This window comes from Hemiscyllium ocellatum, unplaced genomic scaffold (genome assembly GCF_020745735.1).
Source record: "Hemiscyllium ocellatum isolate sHemOce1 unplaced genomic scaffold, sHemOce1.pat.X.cur. scaffold_127_pat_ctg1, whole genome shotgun sequence".
NCBI classification, from domain to species: Eukaryota; Metazoa; Chordata; class Chondrichthyes; order Orectolobiformes; family Hemiscylliidae; genus Hemiscyllium; species Hemiscyllium ocellatum.
The window spans coordinates 1,217,033-1,242,329 of NW_026867726.1; the positions used below are offsets into that span (position 1 = coordinate 1,217,033).

Consider the following 25,297-nt stretch of genomic DNA (forward strand, 5'->3'; position numbering starts at 1 on the left):
AAATTCCCAGAACACCAGGTTATAGTCCAACAGGTTTATTTGGAAGCACTAGCGCTGCTGCTGCTGCTTCATCAGGTGGTTGTGTGTTTTTAACTTTGTCCCTCACTCTTGTAACTTATGAACAGCAACAAAGGGCACGAAGCAGTGCGCATGCTCCAGCCAACAATGGTCCCCGGATGATTGATGTCAGCGGCGGACCAATGGAAGGACAGGGGCGGGTCTGGAGGACCTGGCGAGGCAGTTGGCCCTCCGACCAATCAGAGTGAATGAGAGGCGGGACCTGATTATACCACGTGATCATCCTCGCGGACAGCGCGGCTGTGCGGGCGGAGAGCTGTCGGTAAGGAAAGAAATAAACAGCAGGAAGCGGGAGGGAAATGGTGTTGGTCTGGGCTGAGAGGTTTTGCAAACGTTTGGTGCACATCGGAAAATACAAATTTGAAACTTACAGTCTCGTTTTGGCAGTAAACAGGAAAATGCCTCATCTCGCGATTGACTCGAGTAAATGCCGCCATCTTTATTCGGGGCAACGATTCACTGGACTCGTGCAGCCGCCATCTTTGTAGGGGGCAAAGTTCAGAGGGGAGTGTGTGGGAGAGTCATGGAGCAGGATTTACACAGAGCATTTTCTCTGGATTTGTTTTGTCATTCATTTAAATGATTTGGGTGTGAATAGAGACGGTACAGTTAGTAAGTTTGCAGGTGATACCAAAATTGTTGGTGTTGTGGTCAGTGATAAAGATTATTTCAGAATACAATGGGATATTGATCAGATGGACCAATGGGCTGTGGAGTGGCAGATGGGTTTAATTTAGATAAATGTGAGGTGCTGCATTTTAGAAAAGCAAATCAGAGCAGGACTGACACACTGAATTGTAAGGTCTTGGAGAGTCTTGTTGAACAAAGAGGCCTTGGAATGCAGGTTCACAGTTCCTTGAAAGTAGAGTCACAGGTCGATAGGACAGTGAAGAAGGCGTTTGGTATGCTTCCCTTTATTGGTCAGAGCGTTGAGTAAAGGAGCTGGACAGGACATTGGTTAGGTCACTTTTGGAATAGTTTCTGCAATTCTGGTCTCCCTCTTGTTAGAAGGAGGAACTGAAACTTGAAAGGTTTGAGAATTGATTTTCAAGGGTGTTCCCAGGGTTGGAGGATTTGAGTTGCAGGGAGAGGCATAATAGGCTAGGGCCATTTTCCCTGGAGTGTCATAGGCTGAGGTGATGTTGAAGAGGTTTATATAATAGTGAGGGGCATGGACAGCCTGAATAGACAAGGTGTTTACCCTAGGGTGGTGGAGCCCAGAACTAGAGGATATAGGTTTAGGGTGAGAGGTGACAGGAGCTGAAAGAGCAACAAAAATTGTAACATTTCAAAGACATTGGAATAGGAAGGGTTCAGAGGGGTGTTGGCCAAGTGCTGGCAAATAGGAATAGATTAGGTTAGAATATCTAGTTGGCATAGACTGGTTGGACTGAAGAGTCTGTTTCTGTGCTAGACGTCTCTGACTGTGGGATCATAAAAGTGAGCACTGCTCTGATTCGCCTCTGAGCTCCTTGATGTCTACTTGTTCACTATCTAGCTTCCTCAGTCTCTGAGTGTATTTTTGCTCTGTTTAGTATTTTACTATTATGTTCACAGACCTTTCTGTAAATGAATTGTCCACTGCTGCCTGGCCATATTACAGAGGAGGTAGTACTGGATGGTTAGGAAAGGCCAGGGAACAAGAGAACAGTGAGCCTGAAGTCAGTGGCAGGAAAGTTGTTGGAAAGAATTCTGAGGGATAGGATTTACATGTAGTTGGAAAGATGAGGAATGATTCGGGATAGTTAACATGGCTTTGTGTGTGGGAAATTTTCTCTCTCTCTCTCTCTCTCAAACTTGATTGAGTTTGATTGAAGATGTGACAAAGATGATTGATGAAGGCAGACTGTGGACGTTGTCTATATGGACACTGAATGATGTTCCACAAAGCAGACTGGTTCGTAAGGTTAGATAACGTGAAGTGTTGGGAGCACTATCCATTTGGATGCAAAACTGGCTTGAAGGTAGGAGGCAGAAGGTGTTGAAAGAGGTTTGCTTTGTGGACTGGAGGCCTGTGAGCAGCAGTGTGCTGCAGGAGTGGATATTGGGTACTTAAATAATTGACTTGGATGTGAATATATGAGATACGATCAGTAGGTTTACAGAAGACACCAAAATTGGAGGTGTAGTGGACAATGAAGAAGGTTAGTTCAGAATTCAACAGGATCTTGACCAGATGGGCCATTGGGGTGAGGAATGGCAAACTGGGTTCAATTTAGACAAATGTAAGCTGTTGGATTTTGGAAAGGCAAATGAGGGCAGGACTTACACACTTAATGGTAAAGTCCTTGGGAATGTTGCTGAACAGAGAGACCATGGAGTGCAGGTTCATTGTTCCTTGAAAGTAGAGTCGCAGGTAGGCAGACTAGTGAAGGTGGTGTTTGGTATCCTTATATTTATTGGTCAATGCGTTGTGAGTACAGAAGCTGGGACGTCAAACTGTGGCTGGGCAGGACATTGATTAAGCCATTTCAGGAATTCTGTTTTAAGTTCGAAATTCCCTATTCTGATATTGTGAATCTTGAGAGTTCAGACAAGATTTACAAAGACTTTGCTGGGTTGGAGGATTTGGGCTACAGGGAGAGGCTGAATTTCCCTGGAGAGTCAAAGGCTGAGAGGTGACTTCATGGAGATTTATAAAATCATGAGGGGCATGGATCAGGTGAACAGCCAGGGTCTTTTCCCCCAGGTTAGGTGGGTTCAAAACAAAATCGCATGGGCTTAAAATGAGAGGGCAAAGATTTAAAACGGATCTAAGGGGCAAAGTTTTCAAGCTGTGTGTGGTGTGTGTGTGGAATGAGCTGCCAGATGATGTAGTGGAGGCTGATACAATTACAACATTTGAAAGGCATCCGATTGGGTACATGAAGAGGAAGAGTTTTGAATGCTACGGACCAATTGCTGGCAAATGGGGCTCCATTTGTTGAGGATTCCTGGTTGGCATGGACAAATTGGACCAAAGATCTGTTTCTGTGCTGTACATCTCTGACACTAATAAATGAAAATTAGATGTGTTCCTCTTTTGTGGAAAGCTAGCAGTAGCACAGATAATTGTTCTTGGAGATGAGAAGGTTAAGCAGTGATTTTGACCCAGTACAAATTTGTTTCTAGGATATTTTCATTTGCAGAGAGAGGGGAATCGTTCACAATGTCACAATTTTAGTAACTATTTTCAGGTAATTAGCAAATAATATGTGAATATGTGAACATTATTTTATTCAGTATGTTCTGAGCATCTGGAACAGTCTGAATGGCAGCTGGACACAGACTCAGCAGTTATTCATAAACAGATTTGGAATTTTACATTTTAAGGGAAGATTTGGGAGGCTATGGGCAAATGGGAAGGGACTTGGGACCGATTTGCAGCATCTCCAGAGGGAGAGGATACATCCCAAATGGGCTGAATAGCCCCCAGCCTCTGTGCTTTGTGATACTGCTCCATTGTCTGTGAATGTTGAAGCTCATCCCAGGGCAGAGAGAGGGAGGATCCCACCACTCACCTCACAATCGGCCCCGGATGATCGATGTCAGCGCAGGCCAACAGGGCCAGAGGGCAGTACTGGAGGACCAATTCGTCCAACCAGTCGGAGTGAATGAGGGCATTCTCAAGGCTGGATCTAAAGAAAGGCACATATCGCAGAGATTTGAGAAACTGGAGACATGAGATAGGGAGTGTTCTGTGGCTGGAGAGGAATTATATAAATAAGGAAGAGTTGTGAGGCTGGATGAGGTGACCGTGATAGGGAGAGTTGAGGATGGAGGAATTTAGAGTTAGTGAGAATTGGAGTCATAATGTTATATAGCAAGGAAACAGGCTCTGTGGTCCAACTAGTCCATGCCGACCATAATTCCAAACTGAACTAATTGTACCGGCCTCCGCTTGGTCCACATCCATCTAAATATTTCCTATTTATGTACTTACCTGAAAGTTGTTGTGGTTCTGTTCGCCGAGCTGGGAGTTTTTGTTGCAAACGTTTCGTCCCCTTTCTAGGTGACACCTTCAGTGCTTGGGATGTCACCTAGAAAGGGGACGAAACGTTTGCAACAAAAACTCCCAGCTCGGCGAACAGAACCACAACAACAAGCAGCCGAGCTACAAATCTTCTCTCAAACTTATCTGAATGTCTTTTAAATATTGTAATTGTATTCACAGCTACCACTTCCTCTGGAAGTTCATTCCACACATTTTTTTTTGAAACCTTAATGTCTTTTCTCAAACCTTTCTCATCTCTTCGCAAAATGAATGCACCCGAGTTTTGAATCCCCCTCTCCCCTGGCCATTCACATTATCTACACTCTTTCCGATTTAAAAAAACTCTCATAAGGTCACCCCTCAACCTTCTGCACTCCATTGAAAAAATTCCCAGCCTATCCAGCCTCTCCTTAGAACACAATCCCTCCATTCATGGCAACATGCTGGTCAATCTCTTCTGAACCTGCTCCAATTTAATAATATCCTTCCTATAACACCACAACCAGATCTGGACAGAGTATTCCAGAAGGGGCCATCCAATGTCCTGTACATCCTCAACATAACATCCCAACTCCTGTACTCCAGGTCTGAACAATGAAGGTCAGTGTTCTAAACACCTTATTAACCACCCTGTCTACATGTAACACAAACTTCAAAGACGTGAAGCCCTCGGTCTCTTTGTTCCCACATCACTACTCAAGGCCCTACTTTTATTGAGTGTAAGTCCTGCCCTCGTTTGTTTTGTCAGGATGCTATATTTTGCATTTATTCCAATCCAAAAAGTCCTTTTGAGTATAAAGGCAATAGGAGTATAATTCAGAGGGAAATCAGGAGGCAAAAAAGGGACGTGAGATAGCTTTGACGAATAGGGTTAAGAATAATCCGAAGGGCTTTTATAAATATATGAAGAACAAAAGGCTAACTAGGGAGAAAATAGAGACCCGCAAAGATCCGCAAGGCAGCTGTTGTGTGGAGCTGCAGGCGATGGGTGAGATAGGGAAACAAGTATTTTGCATCAGTGTTTACTATGAAGAAGTACATGGGAGATATAGAATGGGGGAAATAAATGGTGACATCTTGAAAAATGTCCATATTACAGAGGGGGGGGCTGCTGGATGAGTGGCTAAGGAACTGGTGCAGGGGAAAGGATTCACGTTTTTTGGATCGTTATGATCTCCTCTGGAGTAGAGTTGACCTGCATAAGAAGGATGGATTGTACCTGAATTGGAAGGTGTTAACATCTAGACAGGGAGATATTAGTGATACTCGGGAGGCATTAAACCAGTGAGGGACTGGGTGTAAACCCAAGAAGATAGTGAGGAAAGAGTATGTCTGAGACTGGTACAGTTCAGAAGTCAAATAGTCAAGGCAGGCAAGGGCAAGGCACAGAATGAAGTCGGACTGAGCAGTTGCACTGCATTTACCTCAATAGAAGAGGCCTGACAGGGAAGGCAGATGGGCTCAGGGTATGGTTTTGGACATGGTACTGGGATATTATAGCAATTACAGATGCATCACTCAGGGATGGATAGGACTGGCAGCTTAATGTTCCAGGGTATAGATACTATTGGAAGAATAGAAAGGGGGACAGGAGAGGGGGAGGAGTGGCATTTTTGATTCTGGATAGCATTATGTTTTTGCTTAGGGAAGATATTCCTGGAGTATGCCCAGTGAAGTTATTAGCTGGAACTGGGAAATAAGAAAGGGATGACCACCTTATTGGGGTTTTCTGCATGGATTTTGTCCGGGTGCTCCGGTTTCCTCCCGTAGTCCAAAAAGGTGCAGGTTAGGTGGAATGTCCAGGCTGAATTGCCCATAATGTTCAGGGATGTGCAGGTTGGCTGGCCCTGGGAAATGCAATGTTACAGGGGGAGGTTAGGAGGCTCTCCAGGTCAGTATCCATGTGATGGGCTGAATGACCTGCTTCCACACTTGGGATTCTCTGATTATTCTACTAGTTTTAAAATAGTTACAGAAAATAATAGAAAAGATCTAAAAGTTAAGGTTCTGAATTGGGCAAAGGCCAATTTTGATGGCACAAGGCAAGAACTTTCATCTGGCCCCTCCAGCCTGCTCAGCCATTCAATAAGATGAGGGCTGATCTTTTCATGGCCTCAGCTCCACTTTCCTGCTCTCTCACCATAACCCTTAATTCCTTTCCTGTTCACAAACCTACCTTTTGCCTTAAAGTCATTCAAGTTGGTAACATCAAATCCTGCACTCGGCAGGGAATTCCACAGATTCATAACCCTTTAGCTGAAGAAGCTCCTCCTGAACTCAGTCCTAAATCTGCTCCCCCTTATTTTGAGTTATGCTCTGTAGTTGGACCCGCTCCCAGGGGAAATAGCCTCCCTGCTTCTGTCGTATCTACTCCCTTCATAATTTTATTTGTTTCCTCTCCAACCTCCCATTCTTCTAAATTACAGTGACTATAGAACCAGCTTTCTCAATCTCTCCACATACACCAACCCTCAACTCCCAACTCTCACTAGTGACCCTCCTCTGCACTCCCTCCAGTGCCAGTACATCCTTGCTAATGTAAGGGGATCAAACCTGTACACAGTACTCCAGGTGTGGCCTCCCCAACACCCTGTACAGCTGCAGCATAACCATCCCTCTAGCAATGAAGGACAATATTCCCTTCACTGCCTTAATTACCTGCTGTACCTGTAACCCAGCTTCCTGTGATTCATGCACAAGGACACCCAGCTCCCTCTGCACAGCAGCCTGCTGCATGTTTTCACCATTTCATCATCCAGTTTGCTGTTAGTCCGACCCAAATGGATGACCTCACATATCCCAACATTGTCCTCCATCTGCCAGATCCTTACCCACTCACGTAACCTCTCTGTATCCCTGTGCAGACTGACAGTGGCCTCTGCAGACATTGCTTTACTCATCTTTGTATCAAATGTGAACTCTGACACCGTACACTTGGTCCTCAACTCCAAAACATCTGTGTAAATTGCAAAAACCCATTTATCCCTATTCTTTATTTTTTGTTGGTGAACCGATCCTGTATCAATGATAATTACCCATAATGCTGTGCAACTTTACCTTATACAGCAGCCCTTTGTATGGCAACGTATCGAATACCTTCTGGAAATCCAGGTACACCACTTTCACCGATTTCCCCCTTGTCCAACGCTCTCGTATCCTCAAATAGCCCCCGTAAATGCGTTAGACATGACCTGCCTTTCATGAATCCATGCTGTGTCTGTTAAATGAGATAATTTCTACCTAAATATCTCACCACTACTTCCTTGAGAGATCAAGCATTTTCTCCACTACAGAAGTGAAGCGAACGGGTCCTTTTTGAAAACTAGTGGCACCACATTTGCAGCTTCCAGTCTGTCAAAACCACCCCAGAATCCAACAAATGTTAGTGAATTATCACGAGTCTATTTGTTATTCCCCCCCCCCGCCCGCCATCTTCTTTAGTCGCTGGGATGCAATCCATCAGGGCCAGGAGACCCAGCTACCTTGAGGCTGTTATCTTTCCCAACATTACTTTTTTACTGAGAATGATTGCTTCTCTGTTCTCATCTGCCATTGCCTCCATAGGCCTGCGACAATGAGAGTATATAAACAGTATGTTCCTGTTAAGGCCAAGGCTGGGAAGTGGAGAGAATGCTGCCTGTTGAAAGAAATTGAGGGCCTGGTCAAGAAAATGAAGGAGGTATATGACAGGTACAGAGAGCTGTGTTTGTGAGAATCCCTAGAGGAGTATAGGGGCAGTAGGAGTATACTCGAGGTAAACCAGGAGGGCAAAAAGGGGACATGAGATAGCTTTAGGAAATAGGTTTAAGGAGAATCTAAAGTGATTGTACAAACACACTAAGGACAAATGAGTAACCAGGCAGAGAATAGGTACCCGCAAACATCAAGGCTGTCTGTGGAACCGCAGGAGGTGAGAGAGGTTCTGTGTGAGCGGAAAGGTTTTACAAACAAACACATCGGAAAACACACATTTGAACGTCCCAGTCTCGTGTTTTCAGTAAACGGGGAATTGCCTCAGTGTGGCTGCAGGCATGAGTACGCGTCACCATCTTTATTCGGAGCAAGAATTCACTGGACACGTGCGGAGCCATCATCTTTGTAGGGGGCAAGGTGCAGCCAGACGCATGTGCAGCCTTTCTCTGGTACAGAGTCATTGGGCAGGATTTACACAGAGCACATTCAAACTCAGAGAAATGGATGTTTATTTCTGAATTTGTTTCGTCATTCGTTTAAATGGTTTGGTATTGTAAATGAGTTTGCAGGTCATACAAAATTGGAGGTATTGTGGATAATGTAGATAACGTTGCCTTAGATTACAATGAGATATTGATCAGATGGGGTTTAATTTAGATAAATGTGAGATGCTGCATTTTGGAAAAGCAAATCAGCGCAGGACTTATACACTGAATGGCAAGGCCCTGGAGACGTTTGCGGAACAAAGAGACCATAGTCCTTGCAAGTCAAGTTACAGGCAGATAGGATGATGAAGATGTTCAGTTTATATTCTTTTATTGGTTCGAGCGTTGAGTATAGGATGTGGTAGGTCATGTTGCTGTACAGGACGTTTGTTAGAATATTATGTGCAGTTCTGACCTGCCTCCGATCAGAAGGGTGCTGTGAAACTTGAAATGTTTCAAAAAAGAATGCTGTTAGGGTTGGAGGATTTGAGGTTGGAGGCTGGGGCTGTTTTCCCTGGAGTGCCATAGGCTGAGCGGTGATGTTATGGAGGTTTATACAATCATGGGGGACATGAATAGACTAAATGAACAAAGTCTTTTCCCTGGAGTGGTGGTGTCCAGAAGTAGAGGGCATTGCTTTATGGTGAACGGATAAAATTTCAAAGGGGCCTAAAGGACAACTCTTTCTTGGGTGGAATGAGCTCCCAGAGGAAGTGGTGGAGGCTAGTACAATTAAAACATGTTAAAGGCATCTAAATAGACACATGCTATGATTAGGAAGCATTTACAGGGATATGGGCCAAGTGCTGGCAAATGGGAATAGATTAGGTTCGGATACCTGGTTGGCATGGGTGAGTTAGACCGAAGGGTCTGTGTCGGTTCTATACATCTCTCTGACTGTGGGATCATAACAGCTTATACTGTTCTGCTCCATCTCTGGGCTCCCTCATGACCGCTTTGTCAATATCTAGCTTCCTCAGTCTCGAACAATGGGTGTATTTTTGGTCTGTTTAGTATTTTACTATTACTTTTTACAGACATTTTTGTATGTTAATTTTTCACTGCCGCCGAGCCCCTGACCATGTGCTGCTTATTAATACTGTTCTAGAAAATCTTTGACAGTCAAGAATTCTTTTTTCCAATAAACATGTGTATTTTCCTTCCATTTCTGACGATCAAATTCTGCACCATTTTCATCCCTGTAATCCGTTTTGCACTCCCTGAAACATCAACTGTGTTTCTCCTTCCACAGATCCCAGTGATTAATGCCAAATCCCTGTTGCCAGTGGAGAGGGTGATGTTTGACTTTCTTAAACAGCTGCAGTTTGTGTGGTGAAGGTGCTCCCACAATGTGGTTGGGTAAGAGACATTACAGATTATTCATTACAGCAACAGTAAAGATCTGAAGATAATGTCCAAATCAACAACACTTTGCATTTTTATTATCATGCTTATAGTTTCACAAAAGTATTATTGAGAATTTGAGACATCAGGCCAGAGATGGTGATATTAGGTCAGCTGACCAAAAGCATTGCCAAGTAAGCAGGTTTTGAGGAATGTCTTCAAGGAGGAAAGCAGACCTGAGGCTTTGGCTGCGAATTTCAGACCTTGTTGCTTTGGCAACTGTAAAAGCAGCCAAACAGGTGAAGTAATGAATTGACAGATCATTGGGAGCTCGAACAGAATGGGTTGTCGAGGTCTCAAAGGGTGTGTGATGCAGCGAGCTAGGGATGATCACAACCAGGAATTACATCAAGGGTGAGAATTTTAAATTGAGGGATGTGGGCCGGATGCTGGCAGGTGAGACTAGATTGGGTTGGGATATCTGTTCGGCATGGACGGGTTGGATTGAAGGGTCTGTTTCCATGCTGTACATCGCTGTAGCTCTATGTTGTTGATTATGAATAGCAGCCTTTTGATGGATCAACAAGTTTTGGTACGAGGGAGTACTTGGGTAGCAGAGATTTAGTTTTTCTTGAGATTATTGGGATGTTGAATGTGGGAAGCTGGCCAGGAGTGTGTTTGGATAATGAAGTCTGAGAATATATGAGCTGAGATGAGGATAGAATCAGCTAGAAATAGTGGTGTTGGAGTGGGACTGGGCTGTCCCCCTCACCTCACCTCTGGGATTCAGCTGGTTGTCAGGTTGTGAATCAGGGTGTTAACACAATCGGGAGCTGAGTGGCCCTGGGGGAGCCTAAAATGGCTGTTGCTGAGCAGCTGCTGCTTGGTAGCCCTGTTGATAACATCTTCCATCACTTTACTGCTGATCGAGTGTGGACTGACAGAGGGAAATTTCCTGGGTTGGATTGCCCTGTGTTTTTGTGTTGAACATCCCTGGACAATGTTCCACATTGTCGGGTAGATGCCAGTGCTGGAGCGGTATGTGGCTTGGTGGATGGCAAGTTCTGGAACACAAGCCATCTGTATTATTGCCAGAATATTGGCAGGGCTCATAGCCTTTGTACTACTTAACCATTTCTTGATGTTATTCAAACTGAATAGAACTGGCTGAAAACTCACATCTGTGATGTTAGAAACCACTGGAGAAGGCTGAGATGGATCATCCCACTTTGCACTTCTGGCTGCAAATGCTGTTGTCTTATCTGGTGCATGGATGTGTGAGGGCCCTCCATCAGTAAGGGTGGGGATATCTGTGATGCTTCTTCCAGTGAGTTGTTTTATTGTCCATCACCGTTCACAACTGGTTGTGGCAGAACTGCAGAACTCTAATCTGATCCATTGGTTGTGGGATCACTTAGCTCTGTTGCTTGCTGCTGATGCTGTTTGAAATGCAGATAGTCCTGTTTGGTAGCTTCACCAGGTTGGCACTTCATTTTTAGGTATGCCTGGTGTTGCTCATGGCATGCCCTCCTTTCCTGCCCATTGTGATGGGTGAGTGCGGGATGTACAAACCCATGAGATTACAGATTGTGCTGGAGTACAGTTCTGTTGCTGTTGTTATCCCACAGTGCCTCAGAGATATCCATTTTGAATTCCTACATCTGTCCCATTTAACACGGTGATAGTACCACTCAACACAACAGAGGTTTTTCTCAGCTTTAAGGTGAGTCTTTGTCTCCAAAAGGACTGTGGGATGGTCGCTCTTACCGATACTGCAATGGACAGATGCATTTGCAGCTGGTAGATTCATAATGATAAGATGTAGGATCTTTTTCCCTCCTGCTGGTTCCCTCACCAGCTGCTGCAAACCCCATTTGAACAGTTCTGTCCTTGAGGACTGAGACAGCTCAGTCTGAGCTACTCTCTCAACTACTGAGTTAGACTCACCTTCCCAGAAGTCCTTCGCTCCTACCTCGCACCTCTAATATTCCATGTCTTTTTTTTCACTGGAGAAGGATGTGAAAGCTAGAGAGTTTGAAGAAATGAATAGTGATAACTTGAAAAGTGTCTGTTACAGAGGAGGAGTTTCAGGATGTCTGAAATTCCATCAAGGTGGATAAAGCCTTGGGACCTGATCAGGTGTGTTCCAGAAATTTGTGGGAAGCTCGGGAAGTGATTGCTGGGCCCCTCCCTGACATATTGGTATTATCGTTCGTGACAGGTGAGGTGCTGGAGGACGGGTGCCATTCTTTTTTTAAAAATAAAGGTGGTAACAAAAGGCCAAGGAACACGAGAACAGTGAGCCTGAAGTCAGTGGCAGGCAAGTTGTTGGAAGGGATTCTGAGGGACAGGATTTACATGTATTTGGAAAGACAAGGAATGATTAGAGAGTCAGCATGGCTTTGTGCGTGGGAAATTGTCGCTCTAACCTGATTGAGTATTTTTTTTTGAAGAAGTGCTAGAAAGATTGATGAAGACAGACAGTGGACATTGTCTATATGGGCTTTGAACAAGGTTCCACAAAGCAGACTGGTTAGCAAGGTTAGATAACATGGAATGCAGGGAGAACTGTCTATTTGGATACAAAACAGGCTTGAAGGTAGGAGACAGTGGGTGGTGATGAAGGGTTGCTTTGTGGACTGGAAGTCTCTGAAAAGCAGTGTGCTGCAGGAATGGATATTGGGTCCTTAAATAAATGACTTTGAGAATATATGAGGTAGGTTTACAGAAAATACAAAATTGTAGGTGTAGTGGACAGTGAAGGAGGTTAGTTTAGAATACAACAGGATCTTGATCAGATGGGCCATTCGAGTGAGGAATGGCAGATGGAGTTCAATTTAGACAAATGTGAGCTGCTGCATTTTGGTAAGGCAAATCAGGACAGGGCTTAATGTATTTAATGGTAAGTTCCTGGGGAGTGTTGCTGAAAAAAGAGGTACATTGTTCCTTGAATGTAGAGTCGCAGGTCGGTAGTTGGTGAAGGTGGTGTTTGGTTTGCTTATATTTATTGGTCAACGCATTGAATACAGAAGCTGGGACGTTATATTGTGGCTGGATAGGACATTTGACAATGAGAACCTTTTTCCATGTATGGAGTCAGCTATTACGAGGGGGCATAGCTTTAAATTAAGGAGAGGTAGGTATAGGACAGATGTTAGGGGTAGATTCTTTACTCAGCGAGTCGTGAGTTCATGGAATACCCTGCCAGTAGCAGTGGTGGACTCTCCCTTTTTATGGGCATTTAAACGGGCATTGGATAGGCAAATGGAGGATAGTGGGCTCGTGTAGGTTAGGTGGTCTTGGGTCAGCGCAACATCGAGGGTCAAAGGGCCTGTACTGCGCTGTATTTTTCTATGTTCTTTGTTCTATGATAAAGCCATTTCTGGAATTCCGTTTTCAGTTCGAATGTTCCTGTTCTGAGAAGGATGTTGAGAAACTTGAAATGGTTCAGACAAGATTTACAGAGATTTGCTACAATTGGAGGATTTGGGCTACATGGAGAGGCTAAATAGGCTGGGGTTAATTTTCCTTGAGAATCAAAGACTGAGAGGTGACGTTTGGGAGATTTATAAAATCACGAGGGGCGTGGATATGGTGAACAGCTGGGGTCTTTTCTTCCCCCAGGTTAGGTGAGTCCAAAACAAGACCATGTGGGTTTAAGTTGAGAGGGCAAAGATTTAAAAGGGATCAAAAGGGCAACGTTTTCAAGCTGAGTGTGGTGTGTGGATGGAATGAGCTGCCAGATGAAGTAGTGGAGACTGATACAATTACAACATTTAAAAGGCATCCGATTGGGTACGTGATTAGGAAGGGTTTTGAGGAATTCAGACCAATAGCTGGCAAGTGGGACTCCATTAATTTAGGATTGCTAGTTGGCATGGGCGAATTGGTCCATTGTTTCTGAGCTGTACATCTCAGCACAGATAATTCTCCTTGGATCTGAGAAGGTTAAGCAGTGATTTCGACCAGGTGCAAATTTTTTTCTGGGATATTTTAATTTGCAGAGAGAGGGGAATTGTTAACAATGTCACAATGTTAGTAACTACTTTGTTAAATGGAAAGTAATGTGAATATGTGACCTATATTTTACTGAGTACCTTCTGAGCATCTGGAACAGTCTGAACAGCGGGTGGACACAGATTCAGCAGGTGTTCTCAAACAGATTTGCAATTTTACTTTCTATGGAAAGATTGGGAGGCTGTGGGTAAATGCGAGGGGAGTTGGGACGGATTTGCAGCATCTGCAGAGGGAGAGCGTACAGCCTCAATGGGCTGAATAGCCCCCCAGCCCCTGTGCTCTGTGATACTGCCCTATTCACTGTGAAGTATGAAGCTCATCCCAAGGCAGAGAGAGCGAGGAGCCCACCACTCACCTCACAATGGGGGATGGCTTGATTGATGGCAGCTCCAGACCAATGGGAGGTGAGTCTGTGTGGTCCTGCAGCCAATGGGAGTGAATGAGGGGTGTGGCCAGCAAGACGACACCTGTCCATGAGCTGTGCAGGTGCAGTGTCACTGGGTGGGGGTGGGAGAGACAGCAGGGACTGGGACAGAGGCTGTCGGACCTGAATTACAAACTCCCGGTAAATTAAAACCAAAAGAACTGCGGATGCTGTAAATCAGAAACAACAACCAGGAGGGTCTGGAGAAGCTCAGCAGGTCTGGCAGCATCTGTGACGAGAAATCAGAGTTAACGTTTCAGATCCGGTGTCCCTGTCTCACTGCTGATGTTACTGTGAGAACAAATGTTGGTTTATATGCAGAAGGTAGGGTTTAGGGAGGATGTAAGGAGTAAAGGATAGGTAGGGATAGAGCGAGAAGAACGGTTGGATAAAGGAGTAGATAACTATCTGGCTGGGGGAGGGTGACTAGCTGTTAATGGAGACTTAGTGGCAAACCATAGGTAGTGTGTAATGAGAACAAGGCCTGGTGTGTGGGGTAGGGGGCTAGGACATGGGATTGTTAAGCTATGGTTAACCACTCACTGTCTCCGTTGTAAGCTGTTCCCCACATACATCACTCCACGATTGGAGCTGCAGATGGGCGGCACAGTGGTTAGCACTATTATATCACAGCGTCAGAGACCCGCGTTCAATTCCCACTTCAGGCAACTGTCTGTGTGGAGTTAGCACATTCTCCCCGTGTCTGTGTGGGTTTCATCCGGGTGCTCCGGTTTCGTCCCACAGTCCAAAAGTGTGCAGATTAGGTGAATTGGCCATGCTAAATTGCCCGTAGTGTTAGATTAGACTTACAGTGTGGAAACAGGCCCTTCGGCCCAACAAGTCCACACTGACCCGCCGAAGCGCAACCCACCCATTCCCCTACATTTACCCCTTACCTAACACTAGGGCAATTTAGCTTGGCCAATTCACCTGACCCGCACATCTTTGTGCCTGTGGGAGGAAACCGGAGCACCCGGAGGAAACCCACGCAGACACGGGGAGAACGTGCAAACTCCACACAGTCAGTGCCTGAGTCGGGAATTGAACCCGGGTCTACAGGCGCTGTGAGGCAGCAGTGTGTGCCACCGTGCCGCCCCAGATGTAGGGATTGGGTCTGGGTGGGTTGCTCATTAGAGGGTTGGTGTGGGCTTGTTGGGCCAAAGGGCCTGTTTCCACACTGTAAGTAATCTAATCTTTAAAAAACCTCTTGAATATCTTTCCTAATCCCCTCTGTCCTCCTTAAATATGTATCTTAAAGTTTTTCTCTTTAATCAATGTTTCCAACATTCGTGAAACTCTTTCGGAGAATTGTCAGTGTGAAAGGCTCCATACAATGCAGGTAGTTGTTGTTAATGTCTGACATCAGGAGAAACAGGAATGAACCCTCACTCTTATTCCTCTTATAAGAAGATGGGGATGGGACTGGAAGACCAGGCAGTGCCTGTCGGTCCTCCAACCAATCGGAGTGAATGAGGGGCGTGGCTATAAGCAACCACGTGATCAGCTTCACTGGCAGCACAGTGTGTGTTGTGACCAAGGCATTGGGAATGTGTGAAGGTGCAGGGCAGGGGAAAGGAAAGACATAGTGACCAGGAAGAGAAGGAAATTTTAATGGAACGTGCTGAGACGTTTTACAGAACTTAGTGCACATCCGAAAACACAAATTTGAAAATCCCAGGACCGTGTTTGTGGCAAACGGGAAAATGCTTCAAATGGTGAATGGTGCGAGTGAGCGCCGCCATCTTTATTGGGGGCAGTGGTTCATGGGACATGAGTGTGGCAGCCAACTTTGTGAGGGGCAAGCTGCAGGGGGACACATGCACAGCTTTGCCTGGCAGGGAGTGATAGGGCAGGATTTAGAGTGTCAGAGTCAGGGTGTTTTCAATGTCAGAGTGTGATGCTGGAAAAGCACAGCCGGTCAAGCAGCAGCCAATCGGTGGGAAGGAAGATGGACAAGAATGTGGTGCAGAGTTGGAAGGCTGGATCTGGGATAAGGTGGGGGGGAGGGGAAATGAGGAAACTGGTGAAATCCACATTGATCCCATGTGGTTGGAGGACCCGAACACAGAAGATGAGGCGTTCTTTCTCCAGGCATCAGATGTCTGGGATTTGGCGGTGGAGGTGGCCCAGGACCTGCATGTCCTTGGTGGAGCGGGAAGGGGAGTTAAAGTGTTGGGAAACAGGGTGTTTGGGTTGTTCAGTGTTTTACTGTTACTTTCATAGACCTTTTGTAAGTTAATTTTCCTCTGCTGCCCAACCCCTGACAACGTGCTGCTCTCTAAACGGACTAAATGTTCCACAATCACTTTACCAGTGAATAATTCCTTTTTACAACAGAAGAGTGCATTTTCCTTCCATTTCTGACCACCAAATTCTGCAACATTTTCATTCCGTAATGCATTTAGCACTCCCTGAAATATCAACTGTGTTTCTCCTTCCACAGATCCCAGTGATTAATGCCAAAGCCCCATTGCCTGGGGAGAGGGTGATGTTTGACTTCCTGTACAGCTGCAGTTTGTGTGGTGAAGGTGCTCCCACAATGTGGTTGGGTAAGAGATGTTACAGATTATTCACTCAGCGACAGAGAAAAGTTGAAAATGTATGTGCAAATCAACAACAGTTTGTATTTTTATCATTTTTATAATTTCACAGAAATACTATTGATAATTTCTGACATTAGGCAACAGATGGGTATATTAGGTCAGGTGATCAAAAGAATTGCCAAATAAGCAGGTTTTCGGGAATACCTTAAAGGAGAAAAACAGATATGAAAGGTTTAGGATAGGAATTCCAGACCGTGTTGCCTTGACAACAGTAGAAACAGCCAATCCGGTGAAGCAATGAATAAACACATCGTTGGGAGTCTGAAAGAAAATGAGTTGTTGAGGTCTCACAGGTTGTGTGGTGCAGGGAGACAGGGATGTTCACAGCCAGGAATTACATCAAGGGAGAGAATTTTAAGTTGCTTGTAAACGGGAGCCTTTTGTTGGATCAACAAGTTTTAGAGCAAGTGAGCACTTGGGCAGTAGAGTTTTAGATATTCTTGAGATTATATGTAAGTTGAATGTGGGAGGCTGGCCAGGAGTGTTTGGATAATGAAGTCTGGAGATAACACAGGGATGGAGCAAGTATTTCAGTAAATGAGCTGAGACTAGGGTGGGGTTGGGTGATCTCACGAATGGAGAAATAGAATGTAGAGTCAGGCTCCTCCTCATCATCATCATCATCACTCCCCCTCACCAATTCACAGATATTGTTCCTTGTTCTGTCTGTCTTTTCTGGTTATGTCCTGCTCACCCATTCTGCTACCAACTAATATTTTACTTCAAGGTTGTTGGAAAATCCTTCTCCATCTCCACTCTCCCTTTCCTTTCTGAAGTCCTTGTATTCGGTGTCCCTCAAGGATCTATCCTTGGTCCCTCCAGTTTCTCACCTACATACTGCCAGGAGGTGACATCGTCCAAAAGCACTGTTAGGTTTCACATGTACACTGACAATGTCCAGCTCTACCTCCCCATCATCCCTCTCCATTGCTCCACTGTTATCAAACTGCTAACCATGCTCCCACTACTCGATTAGCTGCAATTTCCTCCAATGAAACATTGCAATGGTTAAACCCATTGCCTTCAGTTGATGTTACAAATTCCTTTCCCTTACTGCTGAGCCCCTCTCTCTCACTGGGAACTGAGGCAGAGCTACACTCTTCACAATATTGCTCTCATATTTTGATGCCAAGCTGACCTTCTGATCAGACATCTACACAATCACCAGCACCAGGAATTCCAATCTGTAAAATGTTGCTTGTCTCCCCTCGCCCCAGCTCCATTGCTACTGAAACCCCTTACCCGTGTTGGTGTTGCATTAAAGTTGACAAAACTAAAACAGAACCCTTGATTCTGCGACTGACCCAGAGTCTGGTTCTAGGTTCCCTCATGCTGGGACACATCCTGTCAGTCTTTACCTTGTCAAACCCCTGAGGAAGCCGATATGTTTGAAAGAGTTCACTTCTCATTCTTCCCAAATCGAGTGAGTAGAGTCCGGACTTCTTCAGCCTTTTCTTAAAAGAGAATCCCTTCAAACCAAGGATCATCCCAGTCAATCTTCTCTGAATGCCTCCGATGAAGTGATGTATTCCCTTAAATAAAGGGAGCAAAACTTCTCATTACTCCAGATGTGGTCTCACTAGCACTTTATAAAGTTGTTCTCAGGTATATACTTCAAACACTTATACTGCAAATCCCTTGAAATCAGGAGCAATATTCCATTCCCCTTCCTGATGACCTGGTGTAACTTTGTGCTAGCTTGCTTTGTTTCCTGCACATTTACCTCTTGCTCCCTTTGTGGTGCAGCTTTCTACAGTTTCCACCAATTAAATAGTCCTCTGTTCTTTTATTATCTCCTCCAAAATGAACAACTTCACATTTTCCCAAGTGATACTCCATTTGCCAACTTGTTGCCCACTTCTCCAATGGATCCCTCTGTGTAAACTGTTTATAATCCTTTTGGAACTTTACTGTTATGCCTTTCCTAGGAGATTTTCCCCATCATTCTTCTAAACATTTCCTGGGAACACTGGGCAGTGGGAAGCATGCAGAGTTCCTGTCTTTTAAGGGATACTCTATGGAATGACTGGGAGGAGCTTGCTGCCTATTTGGTCAGAATGGTGACAACTTGCCCCTGAAGCTGCATGAGCCTTTCACTTCCACCCCCCCCATGTCTTATTGATGAGGCACAGCGGCAGCACAGAAGGAAAGAAGCAGCAGCAAAACCTGCTCTCCACATCTCACTAAAACTTGGAACATTCTCTCCCATGTGTCAAAGATCTGCCCTGTTTAGTCACATGAAGTCCCAAGATGGAAACTAATAGAAACCCACGTAGATTTCCCCCTGAATGACAGCTGACCTCCACAAGGGGTAATGTGTCCAGTCATCCTGGGCCAGGAGGAGGGGATGATGAGAGTTTCTAACCTGATCTGACAGTGACGGTTTTATAAACTTGTAATACCGGTGGGCATTCAGATGGTAACCTCAGTATTTGTAACACCACACTCTGACAGAATTACTCAATTCATCAGGACCTGGATATTTGCATTTAGTTGTGAGTATTGTGTTCCAGCTCATTCCTATTTGATGCATAAAAGTTCTCCTTTGAATCAAACCATCCTGTCAATAGATCTCCCTCCAAGTCTTTCATATATGTCTTGTCAACAGTTTATGATGAGCTGATGAGTGTAAGGTTGATTATTCTAATGTATAATTTCTGTAAACCCCTCTGTCACAGTGCAGCCACAATTTCCTCTGCTACAAGGAGAACAATCTGTTTCCCCAAACCCCTGATTCCCCAATGTCTGTTTGCTCTCTATAAGGTACACATCAGGATTGTGTTGGAACATTCTCCACTTGCCTGCATCAGTGCAGCCCCCAACAATATTAAAGAAAGTGAACATCCTCCAGGACAAAGCACTGTGCCTGAGTGGTGTCCCATCCCCCACCTTCAGCATTCCCTCTCCCCATCCCCGGGGTACAGTGGCATCACTGTGTAAAAGGGAAAGGCAGCATTGTCCTCCCAGACCATAGGGCTGCTCTCTCATTAGGGAGAGATGGCTGGTGGTGTGTTTAACCTGAAGGTTACCACAGCCCAGGCAAGGGGAGAGGTTAGAAAGGAGAGTCCATCTATTGTAGATGGATATTCTTGACCTGTACCATTAACACCCATGTCCCTGCAACTAAAATCCCCCATTCCTTGTACCATCCTGGTAAATCTCCTGTACCCCCTCTCAGGGACCCTGACATCCTTCCCAATGTATGGGCGATCTCTGGTTTACACAGACCCAGCTGCTCTGTGTTCCTGTGGGTGATGTCATCATAGAGCAACAGTTGCACTAAACCTCACTGTCTGTAAGGGTGGGAGACACAGAAATCCCGAAAACATTTGAGATGTATTTAGTGTGCACTTGCGATGCCATGATAGATGAGACTTTTCCACAAGTACTGGAAAGTAGATCAGGATAGTTCGGTGGTAGTTTTCTTTCTCACAGATGGATCACCAGAGCCTTTTTCTGTTCTGTATACAGCTGAGATGTTTATAATAGGAATATGACAGGCTCCATTGGACATCAGGTCAGAAAAGGTGATACTAGAGTAGATGGCACATGGTTGGTCGATGTTTTTGGGAGGTAAGTGAGACGGAGTGTTTTAAGATGAAATTCAGAAGCTCAGCTCAGTGGTTTACAATGACATTGATTAGATACTCATTAAGAGAGATCAGCTGGCAATTATAAGCTGTTTGCAGGATTATTGAATTGATAAAGGAGACAGACGTGCAGAGATTTTTTTGGAAGGCATTGCTTTTTCATTCAAATATCTCGGATGTTCAAGAGGTCTATGTAGCTGTTCATTGGTTCTCTTGTCCAGACGCTAATTTATAATTCATATCGCTTTTATTGTGCCCGGAGTTTTGAGATTTGTATCGGATTAAGAAGAAAACGTGAAGCTATTAAAATGAGAACTTGAGTGAATAGAAAGCACAGTAAATTTATATTACCGAGGAAACAGAGAGTATTTGCTCCAAATAAGCAGACAAATATTTTTTATATCGAAAGTGTGGTGGTGGAAAAGAGAGCCGACCAGGCAGCATCCATGGAGCCGGGGATTCACGATAGAACATAGAACATAGAACAATATAGCACAGAACAGGCCCTTCAGCCCACGATGTTGTGCTAAACATTTCCCCTAGATTAAGCACCCATCCATGTACCTATCCAATTGCCGCTTAAAGGTCACCAATGATTCTGACTCTGCCACTCCCACAGGCAGTGCATTCCATGCCCCCACCACTCTCTGGGTGAAGAACCTATCCCTGACATCCCCCCATACCTTCCCCCCTTCACCTTAAATTTATGTCCCCTTGTAACACTCTGTTGTACCTGGCGAAAAAGTCTCTGACTGTCTACTCTATCTATTCCTCTGATCATCTTATAAACCTCTATCAAGTCACCCCTCATCCTTCGCCGTTCCAACGAGAAAAGGCCGAGAACTCTCAACCTATCCTCGTACGACCTATTCTCCATTCCAGGCAACGTCCTGGTAAATCTTCTCTGCACCCTCTCCAAAGCTTCCACATCTTTCCTAATGTGAGGCGACCAGAACTGCACACAGTACTCCAAATGTGGCCTAACCAAAGTCCTGTACAGCTGCAACATCACTTCACGACTCTTGAATTCAATCCCTCTGCTAATGAACGCTAATACAACATAGGCCTTCTTACAAGCTCTATCCACCTGAGTGGCAACTTTCAAAGATCTATGTACATAGACCCCAAGATCCCTCTGTTCCTCCACCTGACTAAGAACCCGACTGTTAACTCTGTATTCCGCATTCTTATTTGTTCTTCCAAAATGGACAACCTTACACTTGACAGGGTTGAACTCCATCTGCCACTCCTCAGCCCAGCTCTGCATCATATCTGTTGCAGCTGACAACAGCCCTCCTCACTATCCACAGCTCCACCAATCTTCGTATCATCTGCAAATTTACTGACTCACCTTTTGACTACCTCTTCCAAGTCATTAATAAAAATTACAAACAGCAGAGGACCCAGGACTGATCTGGGAACTCCACTTGTAACTGGGCTCCAGGCTGAATATTTACCATCTACTACCACTCTCTGACTTCAACCAGTTAGCCAGTTTTCTATCCAACTGGCCAAATTTCCCTCTATCCCATGCCTCCTGACTTTCTACATAAGCCTACCATGGGGAACCTTATCAAATGACTTACTAAAATCCATGTACACTACATCCACTGCTCTACCCTCATCCACATGCTTGGTCACCTCCTCAAAGAATTCAATAAGACGATGAAGGCTTATGCCTGAAACGTGGTTTCTGCTGCTCCTCAGATGCTGCCTGACATACTGTGCTATTCCAGCACCACATGCTTGTCTCTGATCTCCAGCATCTGCTTTCCCTCACTTTCTCCAAGTATTTGTAATGGACATGAACAGGAAATGTTAGCCTCGGCAGTTGAACAAAACTAAATTTACACTTTCTTTTTGCAATATTTGGACTGAAAACCTGTTTGTGACCATGCAACACATCAGGACATATGAACATCTCTTCTATTAAAATCCTTGGCCATTCATAATAAAGAATAACCACTGCTCTGAACAACCAGTATCGTGTGTAATTACTGAACTGAAATACCAGAGGACAGCTATTGCATTTATTGGAGGGAATAATAACAGATCCTTACTGTGGCAGTGGGGATTGATCTCAGGAACAATCAGATAATTACTCTGATTATTCCCCTGAACAGTAATTAGCTGGTCATGGGGACCTTTGTGTGACCTCATGTTTAGTGTTTTGTGTGAGCATTGATTTCAAAAAACATTGAGATATTTTAAAAGATTTAGGAGCACATTGGTAATCAAGTATTAAACATATTAACTGACGTCAAATTTTGACAAAATGTTAGAATTGCTTAGAGAAACACAACTAAACGATTGTAGAATTCCTGTTAGCACAGTGTGGTAACAGGCCATTTGGTCGAAAAGAAAATGACCCTCCAAAGAGTAACCCAGCCAAACACATTTCCCGATCATATTCCTCTACATTTCCTGCTGACTAATTACACACATCCCTGAACACAATGTGCAATTTAGCATGGCCAGATCACCGAACCTACACATCTTTGGATAGTGGGAGGAAACCACAGCAAAGTCATGTCGACATGGGGATAACATGAAAATTCCACACAGGCAGTCACCCGAGAATGGAATCAAACTGAGGTCTCTGGTGCTGTGAGGCCGCAATGCTAACCACTGAGCCACCGTGCAACCATATGCTATAAGTAAAGTCAGTGATACATATGCAAAGACATATTTCAAATGAACACACTCCGATATTGTCAAAGGATGTCAAATTTACATTCAATATGAATAGATGAATGGAAAATAATAAAAAACGAAAATTCACGAATGAACATTAATTAGAAATTTAATTTGATCAAAGGCCATAACAACATTTGGACGAATTGCAATTTTTTAATAACAAACGTAGGTAATTAGCTGACTAATGAATAATTGGAAGTGGCATTTATTTATTTTACAAATGAAGAAAGCGACTTGTTTTACACGTTTGAAATACTGCAGAATGACAATGTATGGGTTCGAAATGTTTGAATCAAGCTCTTTTGAACAAAAAAACCTGATCACTTACGATCACTTAGCCCTTTCACCTTTAAGACCACAACATTCTCAAATATTTTCCACGGATTTAGAACCAGCAGAACTAGTTAATTTCTTTTGTTGAGAACTGGAAGAGAATAAAGAGCAGATACTGTGAATTAGTGATTCCATGTGAGCATTCGACTGAAGACAACATTCCTTCTTTCCAAAAATATATAACTTACAAAAATCCAAAATTTATTGTTATTTTTGAATGAAACAATAAAGAGATGTTAATTCTTTATCATTCGACTTTGTTGCATGAAAAATCCTTAAGTCTTATTGTGCTCCAAACATGATAAATCTTAGCATTGAAGTGAAATATAATTAAATGAATTCAACTATGTTTCCACAGGTAAAATAAAAATTGATATTAACAATGATTGTGACATTGTACCCTGCAAAATCTTTACAGTAGTTCATGTACTGTGCCGTAATTCCACATTTGCACAATGTACTGGATTGAATGAGTATTAAAAATTATTATATAACAACAACAATTAAATCGTCAAAGTCTATCATTGTATTAAGTAATAACGAGAAACCTCATTTTGCTATGGGACTGAGCGATGTCTGGAAATGAACTGGAATTAATTCAGTGAAAAGTAATTACAGTTCCCTGTATTTTAAGGCTGAGATTAAGGCTGATCATTCTAATGAGCAAACATCAGATATTTGCAATGATGTTGGATGGGAAGTCATTGGTTCTGTTGTGGGATAGGTGACCTGCAAAATAAATGCATTTTCACACTGGAGTATTAGTACTAAGCAACAATGGATTAAATTTAAATGTGAATCTTACTATATTTGTTCAAAAGGCTTTCTTAAAAATTGTGCCATTATTGTAATGACAATGTCTTGCTAATTAGTGTTGGACATGAAGAATTAAAATGATTCAATATTTCAAAAGCACTTTGCTGTGATGTTGATTGAATATTTATTAAGATCACTAAACTGAGGAATAGTACCTAGTTTTATGGATTGAAGATAAAAAAAATGAGGCCATGCAGTGATTATTGAACAAGATTCTTCTTTTTAACACAAAAATATACATTCTACAAGAATCGTGAATTTCCATCCACTGAACTCCTTGTAGAGATGTGTTACATTGATTTATATGATTAATATTATGATGACTGTTTAAACATTTGTGTCAGAATTAGGAAGAGAATCAGTAGATCATGAAAGTGAACAGGAAATTGAACAAACAATGTAGTCAACAACATGTGGTATATAAAACAATTTTAATAATTTTGTCATTATTGTACAATGATGAATAACGTCAGAATAGAAACGGCAAAAAACAATCGACCTGATCAAAGCTGTTCTTTTCTTACAATGAAATGAAAGCAATAATCATTTTGTAGCACACATGATTTGAAATAGCAGTCCTTTAATATGAAACATACCTTTTTGCAAAAATGTAGGAATTTCACAAATTTGAAATGAAGCGTTTGTTGAATTGCAACAAAAATGGCTATAATTTGAATTGTCTGTTGCACACAACAAAAAGCTTTAAAATTGTTAGAATGACAAAACTTTTGTTCCCAATGTTCTTGTATTCCAGTCAATGTCCAGGATAAAGTAGAATTATTGGTTGAAACAATATAAATCATCATTGATGACTGGACTGAAATATAAGATATCAATTGCACTTACTGCAGGGAATAGTAGACAAATGCTTACTGTTGTTATTAGTCTCAGGAACAATAAGGTATTTACTCAGTAATCAGGTGGTGATAAGGAACTTTGTGTTGCTTTATGTGCACTGTTTTGTGTTAACATTGATTTCAATAAAATTAAGGTATTTACATGAATTAGGAACAGACTGATATTTGGGTGTGAAGGATCTTATTTAAGATTAGACATTTTTAAATATTTACTAGAATTGCTGAGCAAAACACACTTAAGACATCATGCAATAAATGAGGTAATTGAGAAATATGTAAAGTCAATTTTCAAACGAACACACCCTGATATTTTCACAGCATTTCAATCTTACATTCAACATAAATAGGTGAGTGGAAAACTAAACATTTCACACAATTCACAAACAG

At 43.3% G+C, this 25,297-nt stretch overlaps 1 long non-coding RNA gene across 1 annotated transcript; it reads left to right on the forward strand.

The window, feature by feature from the left end:
• Positions 1 to 298: 298 nt before the first annotated feature.
• LOC132809480 (uncharacterized) lies at positions 299 to 16,559 on the forward strand. The gene is made up of 3 exons (XR_009642349.1): positions 299 to 340; positions 9,482 to 9,588; positions 16,458 to 16,559. It is a non-coding gene; the product is annotated as an uncharacterized LOC132809480 (long non-coding RNA).
• Positions 16,560 to 25,297: the final 8,738 nt, after the last annotated feature.